Here is a 21374-nt window from a genome sequence, read left to right as displayed (position 1 = left end):
CTTTCCAGTTTTCAAGGCATACACATGAAAAAAAGTGGCTCAGAAAATGTTTAATAAGTGAAAAATATTATATGCTTGATTGAAACAGAGTTTTATCGTCAAAGCTTATACATATGTATATATATTTGTGGGTGTATATACACACACACATCCTTTTGGAAGGAGTCTGGCTTCTCTGGGGTGACAGAGTCAAGTGAAATTAAAATGTATCTGTATTTTCCTTATTTATTACCTCACCAAATACACTTTCCTATAATTAATGCACTACTTTAAACGGCCTTAAAACACTGACTTTTTGGAAAATGAACACACCCAAGCATGACAAATGCTTGCATGACTTGACACAGACCATAAAGCCTACATCATAGACGTGGAACATAACAATGTATGATAACAGGCCACATTGTAATACTTGCCTTTACTTGCCTACAGCAAGTATTTAACTCAAAATGCCCACCTAGAGAGACAGTTATCGATCGCTACTACTAGCGTAGTATCAACTGGTATACTTGGAAAACGCTCCTGACTGCATAAGTCCTCCTTCCGGCATTTGTCCGAAAGTAGGAAAAACGACACCAGCTTCATCAGCAGGCCCACCTCTGCCACACCGGCTGCCTCCAGCCGCGGGGGTCCGGCGCATGCGCAGCGGCCTCGCCCCAGCAAGCGGCGCTGCCTCCCCGCCCCCGGAGCAGCTCGGGTTAGGCCGGCCCGCCTCCCGCCGGCCCGGGGAGCGGGGTGGCTTCGGCCGTCTCTCCTGCACCGGCGCTGCCCCACGGACCTGGCCCAGGGCCTCGTCTTCTGCCGCTCCACGGCTGCGTTTGCCTCCCTCGTTCCTCCGAACTGCCCTCTCCCCTGCCACCAAAGCCCTGCCCTCGGTATTCCCGCATCCCCCTGCCACCCGCCCACCTCTCTCCCATCCCTCCCTGCCCCCTGCCCCGTTGCTGCCGCTTCCTTCCCTGAACCCAGCACACAGCTCGAAGCATAGATAAAAGGAGGGGGGGGATCAGGGGGTCAGGAGAGGGGCTAACTAGCAAGCTCTCAACAGACAGCCTCAAACTTGAGCTCAACCATGGCGTGAAGGAGCTCGTAACAACTTGCACATGCACGTAGCTGATAAACCCAGGCTGAGTTCCACTTTACAACTTTCCCCTGCTTGTTATTTTAACAGCCTAGGACTCTCAGGTATCTCTTTGCAACTTAAGCTTGCTACCACATATGAAGCAATGTACCCAGCAAGAGCACTGGCACCCTGGTTCTCTGTAGGGTGAGCAGAGTTTACAAACTCCACCTGATTTGACATAGTACCATGCATTTGTGCTCTTCTCCATAAGCTATATATACTCTTGCACATACAGCCAAATTATATAGCCTGTAGTCTTCCACATGGTGACAGTCTGACTGTTACTTAAACATCTTAATTTACATATTAGATTGTTCTTGTGCTGTCAGCACTACACCAGACAGCAACTCTTTACTAAATAAATCACTCTGCAGCAGAATAGGAGGTGTTATTCATCCGTCAAGTCTGAGCCAGGCTAAGGGGAAATCAAACCAGAGTGTGAGTAGAGTTAAGATTGCCACCTGACTGGTTTCTAAGTGGCCAGGCTTGTTTTCACACCATCTTACTGGCTTCTGGCGACACTGGATCTGCTGGTTTATGTACATTAGCCCTGACACATGACCGATAGCTTGGATGGAGCTCCCTTCAGTTGTTCCTGGAGCTGGATTCTTTGGCAGGTGGCAACACAAAGTAGGAATAACTGAAGATAACCCACTGTCTTTACTCTGCATGGCAGTATTCACTCGGTGCTTGACAAGCTCCACCGCTGATTTGCTATAGACTTCCTGATGGTGCCAGCCACAAGAAAATAGAAAGGGGAAGAAAGAATAATGGTATTCAGAAAAAAAACATAGTTGTCAGCTCTAAGAGCATGAATGGAGCAAGTGAGAGTAATAATCAGTAATAAAGCTGCTGTGAGTTTATGGCCATCTGTTAGTTTAAGCTGTCAGATGCTTTTTTTTTTTATTAATACTAAAGCTAGTCCTGCCAGAGTTAAAAACAATAAATCGGGGGGGGTGGGGGGGTAGTGTGTGTGAATGATTTTATATAGGTTTTTTTTTAATGTTTGTAGAATGTTTTAAAGATTAAAAACAGCATGAAATTGATGTATTTGTAAAACTTGTGAAGCAAGGCCATATAAATAATTAATTTTTCCATGGCAGCTGCTAGAACATTCATAGATGCTTCAGCATGTTTTCTGTGTTGAAAACACTAGGTAGAAAACATTTTAACTTTGCATGTCTCAAGAACTCCTAGTTCTTTCTCAAAGTTAATTAAAACAATTGATAAACTACTGGTAACAAAGCTTAAGACGACCCTTGGAAGGTATCATCAGCTGCACCTAACTGTCAAACCAGACTTCAACAAAAAAATTCAACTCAGAAGTCAAGTCTTTGGATAGTTATAAAGAAAGCTACAAAAGCTGCAACCGTATTTCTCACTTGGGGAAGCTTTCTTATCACAAGCATTTAATTTGTATTAGAAACTGTGATAGAAAATGCAACTGAAGTAAGGCACATGGGTTTTTTTATGTGATCTTATTTATGCAGAATCAATCACCTTTGGACTCTCATCTGGGCCTAAACAGCACCTGCTTACTTGATCATCTGTAGGAATTTAGAGTGAGGTAGCTAAAGAACACTAATTATTCCATGGTAAAGGTCAATCATTTTTAGCAGTGATGACAAAGAGCATATTTAGACTAGGCATTCCTGAGTAACTGCCTTGTTGAGCATTGTTATTCTAAAATAAAAGGATTAAAAAAACCAAACCCACTTTGTCTTTATTTTCAGAAGAGATAAAGGTTTCCTCACAGAAAGTTCTTTGGAGATGGCTACTATCAATTCAAATGCTGCTATAGTCTAAAATTACTGGTAAACAATTCAAAGTCTGCATTGATCTTGTTTCAGGTTGTCCAATACCATTAACTTTTTTTCATAACCTTTTATTCATTTGAGAAGTGTAGCTGTAATTTTACTAACAACATTTAGCAAAAAGAGCACTCGAGCTACAGAAAGACTTTTGCCATCAGGAAAGTAGCTCAGCTCTTGCTGAGAGAGATTTTTGAATTCCTGGTTTTCCTCCTTCTACTTTTTTTCAGGAAAAATGTCTAGCAATATGCAAAGATAACAAGATTACAAATGCACAGGAGATGGGTTACTGCCAAAGCTTCAGAGACTCCAAGAACTGAGGAAGAAGGGTGCAAGCTGGAGCAGCTCAGCCTACAGAATTTCACCAAGCCCACTAGCAGGATAAATCAAAGGTGGGTTTTCCCATTTTCTAATAAAACTGCTTTTTTTGTTAGCAGGTAACCTGATGTTTGGTGTCAAAGGTTCAGAGGCCACGATCTTTTCGTAAGACAGGAAAAGCTTTTACAGTTGCAAAAGAGCCTTAAATTTTATAATCTCTTAAAGAAAAAAAGGAGAATGACAAGAAGATATATATTATGTTTTATAAGTTATTTGAAAGTCATGCTCTCAAGTGCTAGAAACTACCAGGAATGTGGTTTTAAGGTAAGAATTTTGCCCTCCTTAAACACAGACCCATATACATATTTTTAATTACTTTTTCCAACCTCCACCCTCAAAGCCATGCCTAGGATAATGCACGAGCACAACCCTAATTATGAATTTACAGTCCAAAAAAAAAAAATTAGATTTAAAGGCATACCCACTCAGCTGTTACTTACAACCATTGCATCTGTCAAATCTAGAACAAGATCCATTCTTTCCAACCCTGTCTTCTCCCTTCGTTGATACAGAAGGTAAGTTTAGCACCGGGTGGCTCAGGAGGGAACACCAGAGCTGGCCACCAGGCAGGCTCACCATACAGGCGAGGCTTTTCTTTTGAAGACTCACCCGCCATCCCAACGACAGCCTGAAGGACTGGGAGGGGGACCGAGCTACAGCATCCCCCTCCTCACACAACAGCAAACGTCCCAGCACAGCCTCCTCACCGCGCCATTTATATTTAAAGAAGGAAAAAAAAAAAAAAAAAAAACAAAAAAAAACCCCACAACAACAAACGGCAGGGGAGGGGGGACGACAACACGGGACGGCAGCTGCCCGAGGCAGCGCGTGGCCGCTGGGGGGGGGGGGGGGGGGGGGGGCGCGAAAGCACGCGCCGCCGCCGAAGGTTCTAGCAGTGGGCGGGGCGCCCGGTGGCCGGGAAGGGCAGGGGAAGGGCAGGCCCTGAGGGGCGGGAAGGCGGGAACCTGCGGGCCCGGGCCCCTGCCGCTGCGCGGCGGTTGTTGTCAACCTGAGCGAGTGCGGGCTGAGACCGTCGAAAGACAAAGCCGGCGGGGGAGGTTTGTTTGGAGCCTTTTACTCAGGGGTTTTCTGGTCGTGATGGTTGCTTTAGCGGGTCTCACGAAAGCTCGTTTTGAGGTCATGGGGGTGCTTGGTTGAAGGAGGAGGTGCAGCGGGTGGTGCTGTTCCGCAGGAGAGGGGGTAGTTTTGTGGGTTCTTCTGGGGCGGTTCCTACTGCTGCCCTGCGCTACCGTGGCTCGGGCTCCAGCTCTCCTTCGATCGTTCTCAACGCCTGCTACAACACGAATCTTACATTCTATTAGTAAAAGTTTAGTAGCTGTTGTTTTCTTTCTTTTCTGATACTATTCAGCCAGAGTTCACTCAAGAGTGCATCACTGAGCCCAAGAAAGAAGTGGAAGAATCAAATCAGAGGAGGATGACGTGGGATGAAGAACTTGTCGAAGTGGGTGCTAACTTAAACTTTTTGATTTTAATTCAGCTTGGTTGTGATGGTTCTGTGCTATACCTGTGTTTTGAGTACACTGTAAGCAGGTAGCTTCATCAGTGAACACAGCTCTTCTACTGATAGGTCTGGTTTCTCTGTTATAATGCTGAAATGACTGTATAGTGTGGTGGTGTATAAATTAAAAAAAGACAAGCTCTCAGATTTTCATATGGACCTAAGTAATCAAATGCTAAACATACACTGGATTTCATTGAGTTGTGTGTACCTTCAACCTCTAATCTTTGAACATTGCAGCCAACCATATTTTTCAGCTCATTCTATATAACCAGCTCCTTAGGTCTTTTTCTGCTTTGTTTGTTTGGATGAGGTTATTGTTCTTAAAACTACTGCGTTATTCTGGAGAAATTCTCATTTAGTGAATAGATAGTTCTGTTCCTTAGTAAAATCCACAGGATTTGGGAATCTTAAATCTTCTTCAGTCTTCTTCTAAATGAGGGAAATCTTTGTCACTCCCACCCCTGGTAACTTTTGCACCAAAAATGATTAAAAATCTGAAAGATAAATGTCCAGTGTTTTGTGAAAATCCATGGCTCTGCAGAGCCTCTAAAGGAACATGAGGAAAATGCTGTATGTGCTGTTTAGTGATAGCTGATTAGCCAGGCAGCCTGTGCAGAGCTCTAGGTGTAACCAGCACACATCCTCTCCTTTCTGGAGCTACCAGGGAATGTGGAGAAAATTTGGATTGTTATAGTGGTGATTTAGAAGACAAAGGTTGCAGATCCATTTGGATTCAGGCATAGTCAATCTCACTGCTTTTATAACAGCCTTTTTTGGCTATTATTAAACTGTTTGGAAGGAGTATCTGAAGCTGGATGGTATGTAAAATGAATAATACAGGTTTTTCTATATTGCCATCTTAGTTCAAGGAAGGCATTGTACATCAGCCCTCTGATGTTGAAACTCTTTTGAAACCCTCATGAAGTTGGTAGAGATGTCAGGTCTTCCAAAAAAATCAGAGGAGGAAGTGGTGATGTGAATATAGCCATTTTCCTAAAAAAGAGACCAAAATGCGTAATCGTATTAATATATGACTTACGGTTTTCCCATCTGGAAACATAATGAAATCTTCGCCAATATGGAAGCCTTATGATTATCTAGACAGAAATTTAAAAACCATTGATGCTTTTAGAGAAAGAGAATGATAACTTGGATGTCTTGCTGAGTACTTCAGTTTTCAGTTTTGGGTTGTTATGGGTTGAAATCACGATGGTGATTTTTGTGTGGTCAGATAGAGATTCCAGAGTAGCATAAAAGGATAGTCTGATCTCCCTCTGAGCTGAGATGTCAGCTCACTGCCTCCTTAGCACTAGGTTAACTTAAATGCCAATCTGGTAAATACACACAAAGAACATTATAGTTTTGTACTTCTTACAAAAGCAGCATATTTAACATGAGTTATTTGGGTCCTTGCAGGCTTCTGTTGTGGCTGCTAATGCTAACTGAAGTTACTTAGGTTGCCTGGCTAAGCTGTTTCCAGCATTGATTCCTTGATCAATATTACAGTATTGTACTGTACTGATACATTACCTCCCAGATGGACTGCACTGATTTTCCTCAAACAGCGTAATGGCAGTGGCAAATATTACTAAAAGTAGCAAATCTTTCTAGGTTAGGGGTTTTTTTTGCTGGTTTTTTTTTGTTGGTTAGTTGTTTAGGGGGGGTGGGGGGTAGCGTGGTTTTGTCCTGTGGTCTGGATATAAAACAATGAATGACAGTAAAATGGAGGTAAAATTTTGTGAGAGATCAGTAAAATCTTCATCAACAAATCAAGTTTTATTGTTATTGTGGCCATAAAGAACAGCAGTAGTTCTGGGAGGAGGTTTCTTCTGACTCAAGACCTGCTGTGTGGTTTTTTGTGTGATTTACAGTACTGGTTTTTTGTGTAGCTTTGCTTTTCCCAAAGGAGGGTGTTGGTTTTGTTGCCTAATTCCATATTTTGATACTGATTTTCTCTAAAATTATTTCTGAGGTCCAGAACACATTTCCTTCAATGCTTTAAATACAGCTTTGGATACAGAACTGGAGACATAATTATTTGTTTCATTTTAATGATAAATCTATCAACATGAAAGTTAGGCTGTCTAGAAGAATGAATTGAACATACTGTAGCTGTCCTTAGGTTATTTTGTCACTGCTTAATTTATACCTAGTTCTGGGGTTTGTTTGATTTTAAGTAAGTTTTCCCCCACTTGCTGTGTTAAAGCCTTAAGAGTACCACTGATTAGTAACAAATTAAAAAGTTTCATGGGCAGCAGTACTTGCCAGTTCGTGTGCAGTTGTAAGCCTGCTTGGTGCTTCCCTTAATTAAGCCATGTAGATGTGCTTTGCCATTCAGAAGCTGGCATGATGAAGCCTTGTTCCTGCCTGGGCTGTGTTCATACAAGCCTAATGCAAACACAATTAGAAGGGTTCTGTTTGGTTGGTTGGTTTACAACATAGGTGTTTTTAAGACTTCAGTGATTTCTATTCTGAAGGAATACTAGGAAAAAAAAAACCCAACCAACCAACCACAAATGAAAATCTGTAAGGGTTACTTACAGTTGGGTTGGGGGTGTGTGTGTTAATTGCTTTGAAGTACAAACCTTAGAGTTATGTATTCCTGTTCGGAGGAAAGTCATGCTTTTTGTTTGTGAGTGATTTTAGATCACCTATTTTTGTCAATCATACAGAGAGCAGAAGGCATTCTCACTAAAACAGGGTAAAATATTGAGTGGAATTTTTAGTGATCAAGCCAACTTATTTAAAGCTAGTTTGTTTCTGTGGTGTACTGAAATCTATAGCGCCATAATTGTGGTATAACTCTGAGTCACTTCTGAAAGTGGGATTTAGTCACTGGTGTTCTGGAATGTTTTCATCATAAGCAGAAGTACTGTGTTTCTAGTTAAAATATGACTAAGCAAAGGAACTTCTGGATGTTTCGGAGCTCTTGGTGCGAAAGAGGGACTTGGCATCTTGGATGCTGCAGCAGCATTTGACGATTTCAGAAAGTGAGGTTAGTGTTAGTGATTTATAACTAATGGGAGTGCTAGCTTGTGAATTCTATCTCTTCTTTCTCTGGTCAATGATAATTAGCATCTTGCTGCTTCTTCACCTCTTTGGTTTTCCTGCCTTCTCTAGAAGAGTCTGTTTTCTATTCCTTTTGTTATGATAATTGGTTTACATTCCTAAAATAATACCAGAGTACCTTTGGATAAAAAAAATGCTGTATTTGTCTTAAACTGCTGCTGCTGTTTTATCTTAAAAGTGAATTTGCAACTGCAGGCCTACTTGGGCTTCCCCTAATTAAGCTGCTTAGAGGTTTTCTGCGCTGTCTTTTGAAGCACTGCATATTCTGAGCGACGTTGTGCTGTGAGGTTCCTGAAATCTTTTGTCTACATTTAAGAGTTCTGTGCTCATGGTGTCAGAAATTACAGATACCATAATGGGCAAAGGAAAAAGAAGAAGGGACTTGTATTGCTAAAAGATGATGTAGGTTGCTCAGACAAGAAAGCCAAAGGTTCAGAAAAAACCCACAGTCATTCAGAAATTGTCTTATGCTGTGAATGGAACTCCAAGAAAAGTAATGAGGGAGTGGTGTTCATTAGAAAGCCAGAAGTATCTTCACAGACTATCCCCATCCTTTCTACAGTTAGAACTTTCTACAGTAGTAAAACCATTCATACATGTACAAATGTAAATTTGAGATGTTCTGCTTTAAATGTTTTTCTGCTACCACCTTTTTTCCTCCCTTTTTGAGATTCTGCTAGTCCTAATGCCACAGTACCATGCTGTCTGGGATCTTCTGGAGAAAAAAAAAAAGTTTGGGCAATGCATTTGAAAGTCTGATCTAAGTTGGAAGAGCACAATAGCAAGGAGCTTAATTATCAGGGTTGAACAGGTGACAGTCTGGAGGAAATGCCACACAAAAAGTTTTCTGTGTTAGAGTTAGGATGGTCAAATATTTTTAAAGCATGATTACATACAGGTTGACTTTGAGGGATTTGATACTGTCTAATAAACCTCCACTGTCTCTGAATCTAACTTTTGGTTAAGGCTAAGTACTGAGTTGCCGACTGCAGAGAACTTCCACAGATATTATTGTTGAATTATATATGGCACGGCAAGAACTGTATATGCAGAGGATGACTTAGGATGTACTCTTTAAATATTTGGCTCAGTAAAATGTTCTAAAATTTGATACTCTGGTTTATTTCATGGACGCAAGTATAATCCCATTTATTAAAAAAATCAAATATGTGTTATTTGGGTATTAACCTAGATGTCCTGCAAAGACTGGAGTTTGGTTATTGTACTTTCTGAGATCACCGAGCCCTTGGAGAGGAGAGAATTGAAAGATCTTTATATGTCAGTGTGATTCATGTGTCTTAAAGCATCTTGGGCAAATCAAGAAAGAAACTGCAAGAGAGTTGTTTCTAGACTTATTTAATAAATTTAATTTCAGATACTCTTTTCCAGAAAGGCAAAGATGTACTACATTTACAGTATTACATAAAAGTTCACAATTCTCTCTTGCCTTTTTTTTTTTTAGAATCAAAGCAAAAGAAAGTCCCAGACTTTACAAGATTTCTGAAGGGTTCACTCATATTCCCCTTCCTCTTTTTACAAGGATTCCCCAAGGTTCCTTTTCTTGGGGTCAGTTGTGTGTCTTTCTATTACTGCCTGCTATTTCTTCTTTTTATCTATTTCAGTGTTATTTTCTGACTAATTAACAGTTAGTTGACCATAATTCCCAGCACTCTGAATCAGCAGCTATTTGTGCAAATCTAAATATGCGGGATATGGCTTCAGTCCTCCAAGTTAAATGACAATATATAGAGATTGAGGAAGTAAGAAGCTGAAACACATGAAGTGTGTTGATACATGGTGGTCGTGATGTGTCAGTCACATTAGGTCAACAAATCTGCCTGTTGCAGTTCTAGCAAAGTAGATCTCTTTTGCTTACTTTATTTCTATTTTATGATAGTGTGAAATCATAATCAGTTACTTCTTTTTTCTCTAAATGCCACTTTCAAAGGTAGGAGACTTTAGTACATAAGTTCAAATAACAGGAAACATTGGAGACCCTACATTCTTTGTGTTTTCTGACTCTGATCTTGCAGAGCTGAAACAAAACCACTGGACAGCATTTTCACTGCTGTTTCATTATAGCCGTGATTTTGGCTTTTTTTAAATTTTAATTATGTATTCTTGATTTTTACATGTATGTGTGTGTGAGTCTTTATCTGGTGATGTAGTCACACCTTAAGAATTCCTGAGAGATGGAAATAAATAATGTGAACTATTACTTTATTTTCCAGTGTTCCATTTGCCTGAGTGCTTTTTTTTTTTTCCCTTTTTTTAACTTGGGCCCAGACTCCATTGCCACAAAAGAAAGAACTGGAAGAACTCTACCTATTCAGTCACATCTATTATATTGTAAAATGTGGAAATGGGTAAAGTAATTTATCTGATTCTAGTCCACCTAGGGATTACAAATAGGAAAAGTCTATTTTAGAAAAATATAATCTTTAAATATATCCTGATTTCTCTAAGCAGTCATCATTGTTTGGTTTGAACATAAATCTGCAATTGCTTGGAAACCCAGACCTGTTATCCAGATGCAGCTCAGCTGAATAAAACATGTGCTATTACATCAAGGAGTACAGATTTCATGTTAGGCAAAATTGCCTCTAAGGCTGTCAAAAGTAATGTGCTTTAAGAAAGACCTAATTGTTTCTGTATTTCACTAGGAAGTTGTGTTGTTACTGCCTACCAGTAACTTCGGTAAGGGATTAGAACTCCAGCAGTGGGCTCTTACTGCCCAGCTACCAGTGTGATTTTTGGGTGGAGAATCAATGTGATTTAGGAAGGAAAGTTTTGTTTGTACTTGAGAGAGCAGAGCAAATTTCAGTATAATTTGTGGGTTATTCTGTAAGTGAGAAACGCAAAAGTAGGAAGAGACAGTGAACAAAGACTGCACTTTAGAGGGGGAATTAGCTCAAATGGTAGAGCGCTCGCTTAGCATGCGAGAGGTAGCGGGATCGATGCCCGCATTCTCCATTTGCGACTTAACCGTGTTACTTTTAAGTAACACTACTGTGACCAATACTTCATTTTTTTCAGTTATCAGTTGTAATTTTTTTGCTGTTTTGGAAAAGAGAGGCTTGTAAACTTCTATTTTGTCTAAAATTAGTGTAACTGCCTGCACAAAAAAAGAAATAAATTCCTATTAATGGGTTTTAAAGAATGAAACACAACCACACTGACAGATACCACTGTTTCTTCTGATTTTTTGCTGTGGTGCAATATTAGTTCCCTGTTTACACTACCTTATTTTGTGGGGCTATTTTAAATTTAGAGGCATTTTTCTGTAACAGTTTTGTAAGGATTAAAATTAGTCAATTTTAAGAAGCACATGCACAATATGAATGATTAAAATTGTTAATGTTGATCAAAGTTGAACATTTTTTTTAAAGTACAAATTATTTTCTTATAATGGCTTGAGGAAGAAATTGAGTGAAATCATGAGAGATTGAATGTCGCTTGAAACTCAGATTAGGAGCAAGTGTGTCATGCCCATCCTAGCTACAACAGGTGCAAGGTAGCTGGAGAGACAGTAATTCTATGGTGAGCTGATAATTATATAGACAACTACATACTTTTACATCTTCTTATAGAGAATTTCACTAACTTTTCATGTAATTAAAAACAAAATGCTCACATTAAAATTAAATGCACTTGTAAGGGACAGAAGTGAATTTTATTTCCTGTATTACAGAATAACATTAGTATTAGGTCGTTTTGTGAAGAAATAATTTTTCAGAGAGTTCACAAGTGTAGTCTGCTGATTGAAATTTTTTCCCGTTTTATTTGCTGTATGAAATGGTATATATTACTAGCTATATATTTTCTTTTACAAACCCAAACAATTTATGGAAGAAAATCTTACGCTGCTGTAAATTCTCAGTCTCTCAAAACACTGGAGAATGCGGGCATCGATCCCGCTACCTCTCGCATGCTAAGCGAGCGCTCTACCATTTGAGCTAATTCCCCTTGCTTAATAACATGAGGGGTGGATTTACTTCTGCTGAATCATAGCTTGGCTGCTTTAGATATAATTACTTTGTTGAGTCAGTCTGCTAATTTAATAACACTGAATCATCACTATTTATGTGGAAAGCCTGTTAGCTTAGAAGTCAGAATACTCACTTGACATATGAGAAGCATACCAATGCATTTTCTGCTATGTTAATTTGATAAAACAACACTTACTTTCCTGAACAAAGCCTCCTCTAGTGTTTATTGAAGAAGGAGAGAGAACTACTTTTTTTCCTCTGTTACAATGCAGATACCAAAAGACTTGTAAGTCTAGAAAGTATACTGGTAAAAGTCACTGAAGGGCAATGAGATTTTCCTTCTTGTTTTCCAAGTCTTTTTATTTTCTTTTCCAACTTTATTTTCTAATTAACTGTATGTAAATGGTAAATGCCATGGTTTAAAAGTTCATGTTTATCGTAGTTTATGGAGAGAAAGTATTCATTTATATCTTCCTAAGTTATATGCTAGGTATTTCTACCTTTTTGTATTGACTTGGATGATTTAGTTAAAATAGTATCGCATCTTAAATATATGGAGTTACTAAAAACATTTCAGAAATATAAAAATTCAAGTGTAGTTACACTAACTGACTTTCAGTTAGAAGCACATTGGCAAAGCTCTATTCCCAGGTTATTAAATCAAGGATTGCTTTCTGGATTTAAAGAAGGAAAATGTAGTTTACAGTGAGAGTGGTTACACTGGCATACTATTAAACAACAAAGGCAATGAGAAAGATATAATAAAAGATTTCTCACTTTCTGTTTAAACGCAGAAAAGTAAGTTCTGCTAGTGCAGTAAAATGTGTGCAGTAATCCAACAGTACATGTGCTGGCAGTTTTCCCTAATGGATTTAACTTACTGGATGGCAGCATCCAGTCAAAAGAAAATAAATTATGAAATTTAGCATCAGCTAGTTATAGCTTGTCTAAAGTAAGATAGTACTTCAAATCTATCACAATCCAGATTCAGGCCAACATGTGGAACTAAAACCACAGTTATCACTGCAAACGTTCTCATAGAATTTAAATATTCTTTTGCCTTACCTCAGTCTCTCCACAACAAAACAGAAAAAAATTGTTCTTACTGTTTCTTGCAGTATATTGTAACTGACTTTATCTACCTCACTGGAGTAAACTTAAGGGGAAAACAAATACGCAGAAGTGGTTTCAGTCCTTCTCACAGGCACACATCTTTAGGCTCAGAGATGGCCCACTGCATGTCTGCAGCTGGGAACTTTCCCATATCATATTTCACAAGGTTCAGCTCTTTGTACAGTTTTCTTTATCTACCCTGTGCAGTCTGAGTCAGTAAGAAAACAGAAGATTACCTCTCTCCGTTTTTCACCCCCAAATCTCACTCTGCTGCCACTGAAAAGGCCTAAAGCTCGGACAATTCAGCTCACAGAAAAAATTTGATGCCAAAGTCAGATAAGGGTGAGGACAGACCTCTGTAACAGTACTATTTTCAGTGATTAAAATGTGTATTTCATGTAATTGACAGCCCATTGTTTTGTGTTCTTGAATTTGTTGTGATTGGTAAGTTTTCATGTAAGATGATGAGTAAAACTTTCTAATTTCTCCACTTGGTTGGGAGAACTTCCTTACCTACATGGCTGAAAATAACCTGACCTTCTTAATTCCATTTTTTCATTTCTTTAGGGTATTTCAGCTGTGAAGGCTTTGTGTCCACATACTTTATGTCACGGTTTAACCCCAGCCAGCAACTAAGCACCACGCAGCTGCTCACTCACTCCCCCTCCCCCCCCCCCCCCCCCCCCCATGGGATGGGGGAGAAAATTGGGAAAAGAAGTACAACTCGTGGGTTGAGATAAGAATGGTTTAATAGAAAGAAACTAATAATGATAAAACTAATAAAATGACAGCAGTAATAATAAAAGGATTGGAATGTACAAATGATGCACAGTGCAATTGCTCACCACCCACCAATCGACACCCTGATAGTCCCCAAGCCAGCGATTCCCCCCACCCCCACTCCCCAGTTCCTATACTAGATGGGACGTCCCATGGTATGGAATACACCGTTGGCCACTTTGGGTCAGCTGCCCTGGCTGTGTCCTGTGCCAACTTCTTGTGCCCCTCCAGCTTTCTCGCTGGCTGGGCATGAGAAGCTGAAAAATCCTTGACTATAGTCTAAACACTACTGAGCAACAACTGAAAACATCAGTGTGTTATCAACATTCTTCTCATACTGAACTCAAAACGTAGCACCATACCAGCTACTAGGAAGACTGTTAACTCTATCCCAGCTGAAACAAGGACACTTTACCACAGATGACTTTGATGCATCTCTTTGGCAACACTAATGTAAACTGATATAAGCCAATTTAATCAGGTTTGACTTTTGCTTTCTAGGTGGTCTTCTTAGGGGACATTGGGGCAAGTGCGAGTTTTGTATTCTCTTCAAGCTGCTGCACTGCATTGTCGGTGATGTGACTTCCCTCAACATAGAAGCAGCAGCTGCCCTCTTCAGAGAAGTCTAGTGCGAGTTGGGTGGCACTGAAAGGCCGCAGGTTGTGAATTTGTCATGGAAGTTAGCATAAAGTGCCTTATCACAGTACTTGCGGAGTTTGTCATCTTGGACAAAAAAATAGACAAGCTCAAGGTCAAATGGTACTAAGTGTTCTGAATGTTTGCTCTGGCATTACTACCCATGATAAAGGCACAGAGTCAGTAAAAGGAAGGCGGTTTGTATTTGTGGTTATTAAAAGACATGGTTGCAGTGAGAGTGTTGTGGGGGGGAATTAGCTCAAATGGTAGAGCGCTCGCTTAGCATGCGAGAGGTAGCGGGATCGATGCCCGCATTCTCCACTGGTATGTTTTGTTTATTGTTGGAGAAAAAACACTTAACTACAAAATATGTTTTCATGTATTGAACTGGAATTTTAAAGTAAAATAAGTTCTTATTTTTTAGATTTACATGGTTTATTTCTTAAATCCTGGCATATGTTTGATGAGAATAAATTAAAATAATTAACTAATATTTAAAAAAAAAATAGAAACTGACTTTTGTGGGGAGAAAACCAAATACTGGAAAGTACTTCCTCTAATGAATTGCAAGTAATGAACTTTTATTTTATACACCTGGTTTTGTGGTTTGTCTTGTTTCTTACTACTTCATTTGAAAATACTAAATGAAATGCTACAAATTCATTATTTGACACCTGTTTTGGAATCGAAGTTGAATGTTTTCATTTGTGAATAGAGATCAGACCAAGAGAGAAAACTATTTTATGTGTGGAACTGCATTTTTAAATACACCCAGATGATCACAGTTTTGTGGTCCCTGTCAACAGTAAGAGGGAGGGGAATTAGCTCAAATGGTAGAGCGCTCGCTTAGCATGCGAGAGGTAGCGGGATCGATGCCCGCATTCTCCAGTGTTTTGTTAAATAAAAATTGTTATACCTAGAAGTAGAAACTACCAAAACAAAGTATGTACTATTTTGGTAAAATGTTGATTTTGTTTTAAGTAGGGCAAAACTGATTTTTTTCCTTCCTCCCTTCCTTCCTCTGTGAGCTTTACTACTAAAATCAGACTTATATAACTGCATATGTGAATCCTCTGTCATAACTGTTGACTCTTCCTGGCCAGTTTAAGTCAAATTTGGCAGCAAAAGAGTACTGCAATATGGCATTTTTCTAGGCTTTATGAAAAACAATGGACAAATGATGGTTAGAGACCAGAATCAGCATGTCTTTTTGATCAGACAGTGGAAAAGAGCAGTTTAGGAATGCCTGTTCTTTCCCAGCTCCCCATTGTGGCCTGTCCAGAAATATAGGATCTTCTTTTCATTTAGCGTCTTTGTGAAGCTGTAGTATGAGCTGGATCAGTCAATTCAATTTTAAGGGTAAAAGTTGTCACCTCTTTCCCAAGTGTGTATCCTACAAAGCACATTACAGCAACTATGTCTTTTAGCTATGGCCTGTGTGCAGGTTATAATTGAGCTCCTTAGCATTCTCTCCTGCTTCTGTTTTTGCAGAGCTGCTTTTAAGAGGCTAATGCCTGCCACATTTGTCTTAGAGCTTCAGAGATAACCTCGGCCATCAAACTGATTCACTGACTTTCCCTAACACCTTATTAGTTTCTCCTTTTGATCCTTCTCCAGATGTTGAGTGTTTCTTTATGGTGCGCTTCCCCCTGACCCTTTTAGAAGCAGCTGCACAGCAAGTGCAGCTTTTTAGATCTTAGCGACCTGTGCTGCTAAATCTGTTGTCTTGAGTGTTAACAAAGCACCTTACAGTGTGCAAGGTGGCCTACTCATTTCCTTACATCTCTCTGTTCATGGCCGAGGAACAAAATGTACGTGGAACTAGCAAAAGACTGTTGTTATTCTACTTCTTGGCCTGTCTCCTTATACTTTGGAGGCTGAAAACTTAACCTTTCCCTTGAACTCTAGGGCATACCTAAAAAAGTGTACCAGTCTCAGTGACTACTTTCAATATGATTAGTAGACAGAAGATGCCTAGAATGGTCATACCAAATGCCATCATTCTGACAACAGTCTGGGACATGCTTATACCTACTGCGTATACACTAATTTTCAGCAGGGTTGTTCTCAGTACACACTGTCTTGGCACTGGGTTCTTGTCCCACCAACATCCTTTAGTAAAGCTGCCTTATAAAAAATGATTCCTGATCATTATTTTTGATACGTGATTTCTTATCAATTGTTGTAAGAAGCATGGATGAAGATAACTTACACATCTGTCTCTCAGGAATATCTAATGATGAACCTTTTCAGAGAAAGAATACCTTTTCTTCTTTTCGGATGACCCCTGAGTATTCCAAGATCTCTTCAAGTAAGTGAATAGATTGGTTTGGTTTTTTTTTCCTTCTTACTCGTCATGAAGTGAAGGCAGAGTACAGAGTTCGGAGTATTTCTCAATTACATCCATCTTGAAGTTTTGCCCAAAGGGTTATGCAAGGACTCTAACCTGCTTGTTGCACTTAAATAAAACAGGCCATATAAAGCAGCTGTGCTGCTTTGTACAGCTGAGAAAGGTCTACATAGCATTTTATTTTTCTACAAAAAAAGCACACTTGGGAGCATTATTGTTTATCCCAGGGGAAATAGCTTACCTGTTGTGGTCATTCTCACATTTGCAGTTAAAACAGTGTTAAGCCTGTTTTAGCTTCCTGATCAGTCTGGTGCTGCTCATTTTAGTTATTGAGAGGAAACTGAGAACAGAAAGTATTTAGATGGATTTCTACAGCTAGCCCCTGCATTGCTGAGAAGCTGGATCAGGCCCATAATTATGTTTACTTTGTATTCATTTGTTTATATTGATTTCAGTTTGGAGTGTTTATGTATCATGCAGATTCCACAAGAGACTCTTCTAATAAGGGTTAGAGAGGCAATTATTTTTTAAAAGTGACAAGAACTGTGTGATCCTGGTATGTTGGCCTTATACAGTGATGGAACATGAGTGGAACTGTCAAGCAAGCAGATGTTGCCAAGACTGTTTAGAAAGATACTGTAAGGAGATGCCCAATTAATGAAAAAAAAAAATCTGCCTATATAATGGCCTTAGAGCTTCATCGTTACTGAGTACAAGCTTAAGAGCTTAATGACTGTTCTTCGCATACAGAAAGATGGGCTAAGAACTAGCTGGATTATGGAGGTGCCTCACCTTTCTTCATCTTCCCACCCACATGTACATGTATTGAAAAGCAAAGATAACATGTGACTAAAACTGAGATACGGTCATAAATACCAACGCAGGTAGCCAGCCTAGCCTCCCTATATTGTTGGAGGTTGGAAGCTCAGCTCACTGGATGGACATGATGTGCCTGGAGACATAGGCTCAACTGTCTCTTAATTCTCTCCGGCTTGAAATTGTGGATGTAGTAATGCGCAGTTATGTTCTGGGATGGTATTTGCGTTCTCCTGGTTCAAGTCTGGATCTGGTGCTGCTAGAAGAGATTGGCAACTGGAAAGTGCTCCTGGCTTATGACTAAGAACCAGAATCAGGAAGGAAATCTTCCCTGGCTCCCAACTCAGTAAGCTTGTGCCAACCATTTGTTCATTGGGTGAGAAGTGCCAAACTCCAAGGGGTCTGTCGTGGGTACTTCTTTAGGGGACAAAGGAAGGAAATGACACTTGAGTACTACAGTGTTGGGCAGTATCAAGACTATGACAAGAAAAAATAATTTTAGGAACAGCCAGTTTATCACCTTTTTTCTTTTATTTGGTGTCTGAGGTGTTCAGAACTACTGATGACTGTTTTAAGCTTTTTAGTATCTTTAAGAATTAGACAGGTAACAGCTCACAAGTCACAAAAAAACTTGCACAAGGACTGTAATAAAGTTGACCTCTTAAAATGGAGGAAGGGTGAAAAGCTCCTCTACTTCCTAACATTTGTTTTAGAGGTCATCAGAGATACTCTTTGATATAGCTTGCACGTAAGAAAGTTTAGTAGCTTTCCTACACCTAGTTATTTGTACTTTTAAGAGTCTATATATTATTGTACCTAGTAGATTTCAATAAACAAGGCTAAGAAGGACTATGCTGCTCTTGCTTCAGAGCTACGAAAGGTTTTAATTACTAGAGGAAACCTTCTTATGATTTTCTTGTATTCTGTCTGAAGTATTTGATGTTTGGTCAAGACTAACAAAGGAGTCTTAACTAGATGCATTACAAATCTGATTGAAGTTGGTCAGTAAGTTGCACTAGTAAAAAGCCTGCTTCATACTAGAAAAAAAAGTTGTATGGTTAACAGTTAAGAGATAGTTGGACTACAAACCCACATCAAAAATATGAGGGGTTTTTAATCACATTTATAAAAGAAACCATGTACCCTGAAGATGTAGCAAGATCTTCAAAACAGATTGTGCAGGCATTACAGCGGCTCCCTGGTAAGACTTCCACTTACAAAATACGGTAATTGGAAACTCTGTGCTTCATTAGACAAGGGAATCAAATTCAGGCAAAAGCAATCCAAACCTACTCCTACCCTATCCAGTTAAGAGGTGGGACATGATCAGGAGTCACTGAACAAACCAAGTGAATGTTTTCTCTGCAATCAAAATACAGGGGACTGAGAGAGAATGCTTTATGGCTCTACAAAGTAATTGTATAAATATAATTAGTAGGTCTCCCGCTCAGATTTTATTATTTCTTCTAAAATACTTTTCATAGCAGCAAATGCAACTCTCTTGTTTTATCAATTTGGAGTCCAAAAGATGCCAGTCACAAGGGGAGTCTGGTTGTGCTTATTGTATAGACAAACTATACTTCAGAAACCTTACAACCTACAGTTAACTAGCTTTTTGGGTTTGAGCATTAAATAATTCAAGCTGGTGCCAGGCTGGCTGTAAATGTGATTGTAAGGCAGCCATGCAAACTGAAAATTGGATGACAGCTTCCATATTGACTATCACTTTACCTCAGAGATGATGAATCCCATGCTTTTTAAGTAAACTATGTGCGTATTTTTACAAGACTACAGGTGGTCTTGCCGAATCAGAAAAAAAATGCAGAATGCTTACTTTCTTCAGTCCATATTGCTGTATCCAGACAGCAAGTTACACAGCAGCACTAATTATGAAATTAGTTAAACACAGTGCAAAAGGGGGATAGAATCACTTCCCTGACCAGCTATTTGACATGCAGTCTTCAGTACACTTTCTTCTTTTCCTGAAATAAGCCTGGAAGTCCTAAGGCTTTCTAAGAAGACAAAACTGCAATTCCAGAGTGACTGCCAAAAATAAGACTGAAGCTTGATGAGGCCAACTATAACAGTCTTAGGGAGTGAGTATATCATCTCAGTTATGATGGGCAGGGGATAATCTTGACACATGTTTCTCAGGAGTGTACAACTGTTCCTACTGAAGCACCTAAAAAAACTGGGGATAACTAGGATCAAATCACTTTCCAATCAAATCTGTGCTTGCAGAGAAATGAAATACCAGCTTTGAAACCAGTAACAGTGGTAGCAAATGACATTTTTCGGTCTATCTTGTACTGGGTCCTCACCCACCCCAAGTAACTGGTGATTGCATTCTGTGCTAGAAAAACACAAGAGTGCCATTCCATTTTACTTCACCAGCAGCTTCTTTTCATAGTGTTAGACAAGACAACAGATCACTTAAGCTATGGTCTGTCAAAGAGACTTACTACAAATAATTGCTGCTAGTAGGCTTAACTTTTTTATTATGCCTCTTGTAGAATGTACAGAGGACTTTAATACCTTTCTTCTTTGTTGTTTCTGCTGTTAAGAATATCAAGTTTCTGGCAGGAGTGCTTTCCCCTAGTTCCCCTTTAAATGTCTCGAGTTTTTTAAATGAACTTAATTGTAACTACTAACAGCATAGAGTAAATACAGCAGTAAATTATGATATACAGTTTGAGACTATTGCATAGAGTAAGGAAAATATTCTCAGTCTAAGTAAATTACTTTCATCGTCCTTTTGCTTTGTGTACATTTCAAATTAGCATATGGATGGTTAGATCTTTTAATCAGATATTTTTTTTAACCAAAAGACTGTTTACAAGCATTTCCATTCTCTATCTACCTAATTATAGAGTGACACTTGCAGTCCTTGCTTATTTAAAAAAAACACTACAGACTGAAAACAAATCATCAACTACTACATACAGGCTTTAAGAGCCACCTAGAGGGATTATTCTGCAAGTAACCCTGTAAACACTAAATAGAGTAATTAGTAGTGTTTTACTTTAAAAAAGATGGTGAATTGTCATCTTAAATTGAAAGGGAGCTGAAATCTGTTTTTACAAACAAAGCTTTCTTATGTTTCCTAGAACATTTGATTTTGTGGCTATGCAATTCAATATACATTCAGAATTTGCAAGTAGATGAAGGACCCAATTTCTGTTTTACAGTAATAGTTTCCATACTGACAAGCAATTTTAATTTGAGGAATTTTGCTGGCATAGCCAGATGCATCACTATTTGAATTATGTATTTTTTCAAAACACTAAATCAACTTTCTTAAACTTAAAAACATATTTAAGAAAATTTCATGGTGGTGTTTTGTCTGACAAGAGGGGTACCAAGTAGTAGGAAGGGTAGTCTTGTTATAGCTATGAGAGTGGAAAAACAGGAGAGAAAGGTTTGTGAACTGAGGTAGTACTTCAAGGACCAAGCAATGTAAATGGAAAAAAGTATGCAAGTGATGCTTTCAAAAAGTAAAAAGTAATTGCTTAGAACTGTATCAGTCTCGCATAAAAGGCAGATACTACCTCTGAAATAAAGGTATATTAACAGTGGGGAAGGAAAGAAGAGGTCCCGACATGGTTGTTTTCTAAGCAAAATAACTAGTAACATGGCAAAGAAGAAAATATAATCCTGTGAGACAAGTGCCACTAGAGCATCTATTATTCTGGTATTTAAGGGAGTTTGGAATTTTATTTTACAGACTCTTCTTTTGAGAAGTGTCAAGCTCCTGAGATCTCAGCTTACCTGTATCTAACTTTTAAGCCTT

The 21374-nt window shown here is 39.1% G+C and overlaps 1 long non-coding RNA gene and 4 other non-coding genes across 5 annotated transcripts; 4 read left to right on the top strand and 1 right to left on the bottom strand.

The window, feature by feature from the left end:
- Positions 1 to 4232: 4232 nt before the first annotated feature.
- LOC142029461 (uncharacterized) lies at positions 4233 to 14665 on the top strand. The gene is made up of 3 exons (XR_012649927.1): positions 4233 to 4367; positions 4679 to 4771; positions 14284 to 14665. It is a non-coding gene; the product is annotated as an uncharacterized LOC142029461 (long non-coding RNA).
- On the top strand, positions 10801 to 10873 carry TRNAA-AGC (transfer RNA alanine (anticodon AGC)). Its single transcript has one exon. It is a non-coding gene; the product is annotated as a tRNA-Ala (tRNA).
- Positions 11794 to 11866, bottom strand: TRNAA-AGC (transfer RNA alanine (anticodon AGC)). The gene has a single exon. It is a non-coding gene; the product is annotated as a tRNA-Ala (tRNA).
- A 1-nt stretch (position 14666) lies between the features above and the next one.
- Positions 14667 to 14739, top strand: TRNAA-AGC (transfer RNA alanine (anticodon AGC)). Its single transcript has one exon. It is a non-coding gene; the product is annotated as a tRNA-Ala (tRNA).
- A 494-nt stretch (positions 14740 to 15233) lies between these two features.
- Positions 15234 to 15306, top strand: TRNAA-AGC (transfer RNA alanine (anticodon AGC)). Its single transcript has one exon. It is a non-coding gene; the product is annotated as a tRNA-Ala (tRNA).
- Positions 15307 to 21374: the final 6068 nt, after the last annotated feature.

Source organism: Buteo buteo, chromosome 3, assembly GCF_964188355.1.
Source record: "Buteo buteo chromosome 3, bButBut1.hap1.1, whole genome shotgun sequence".
Taxonomy (NCBI): Eukaryota; Metazoa; Chordata; class Aves; order Accipitriformes; family Accipitridae; genus Buteo; species Buteo buteo.
This window is presented reverse-complemented; position numbering and strand designations above follow the sequence as displayed.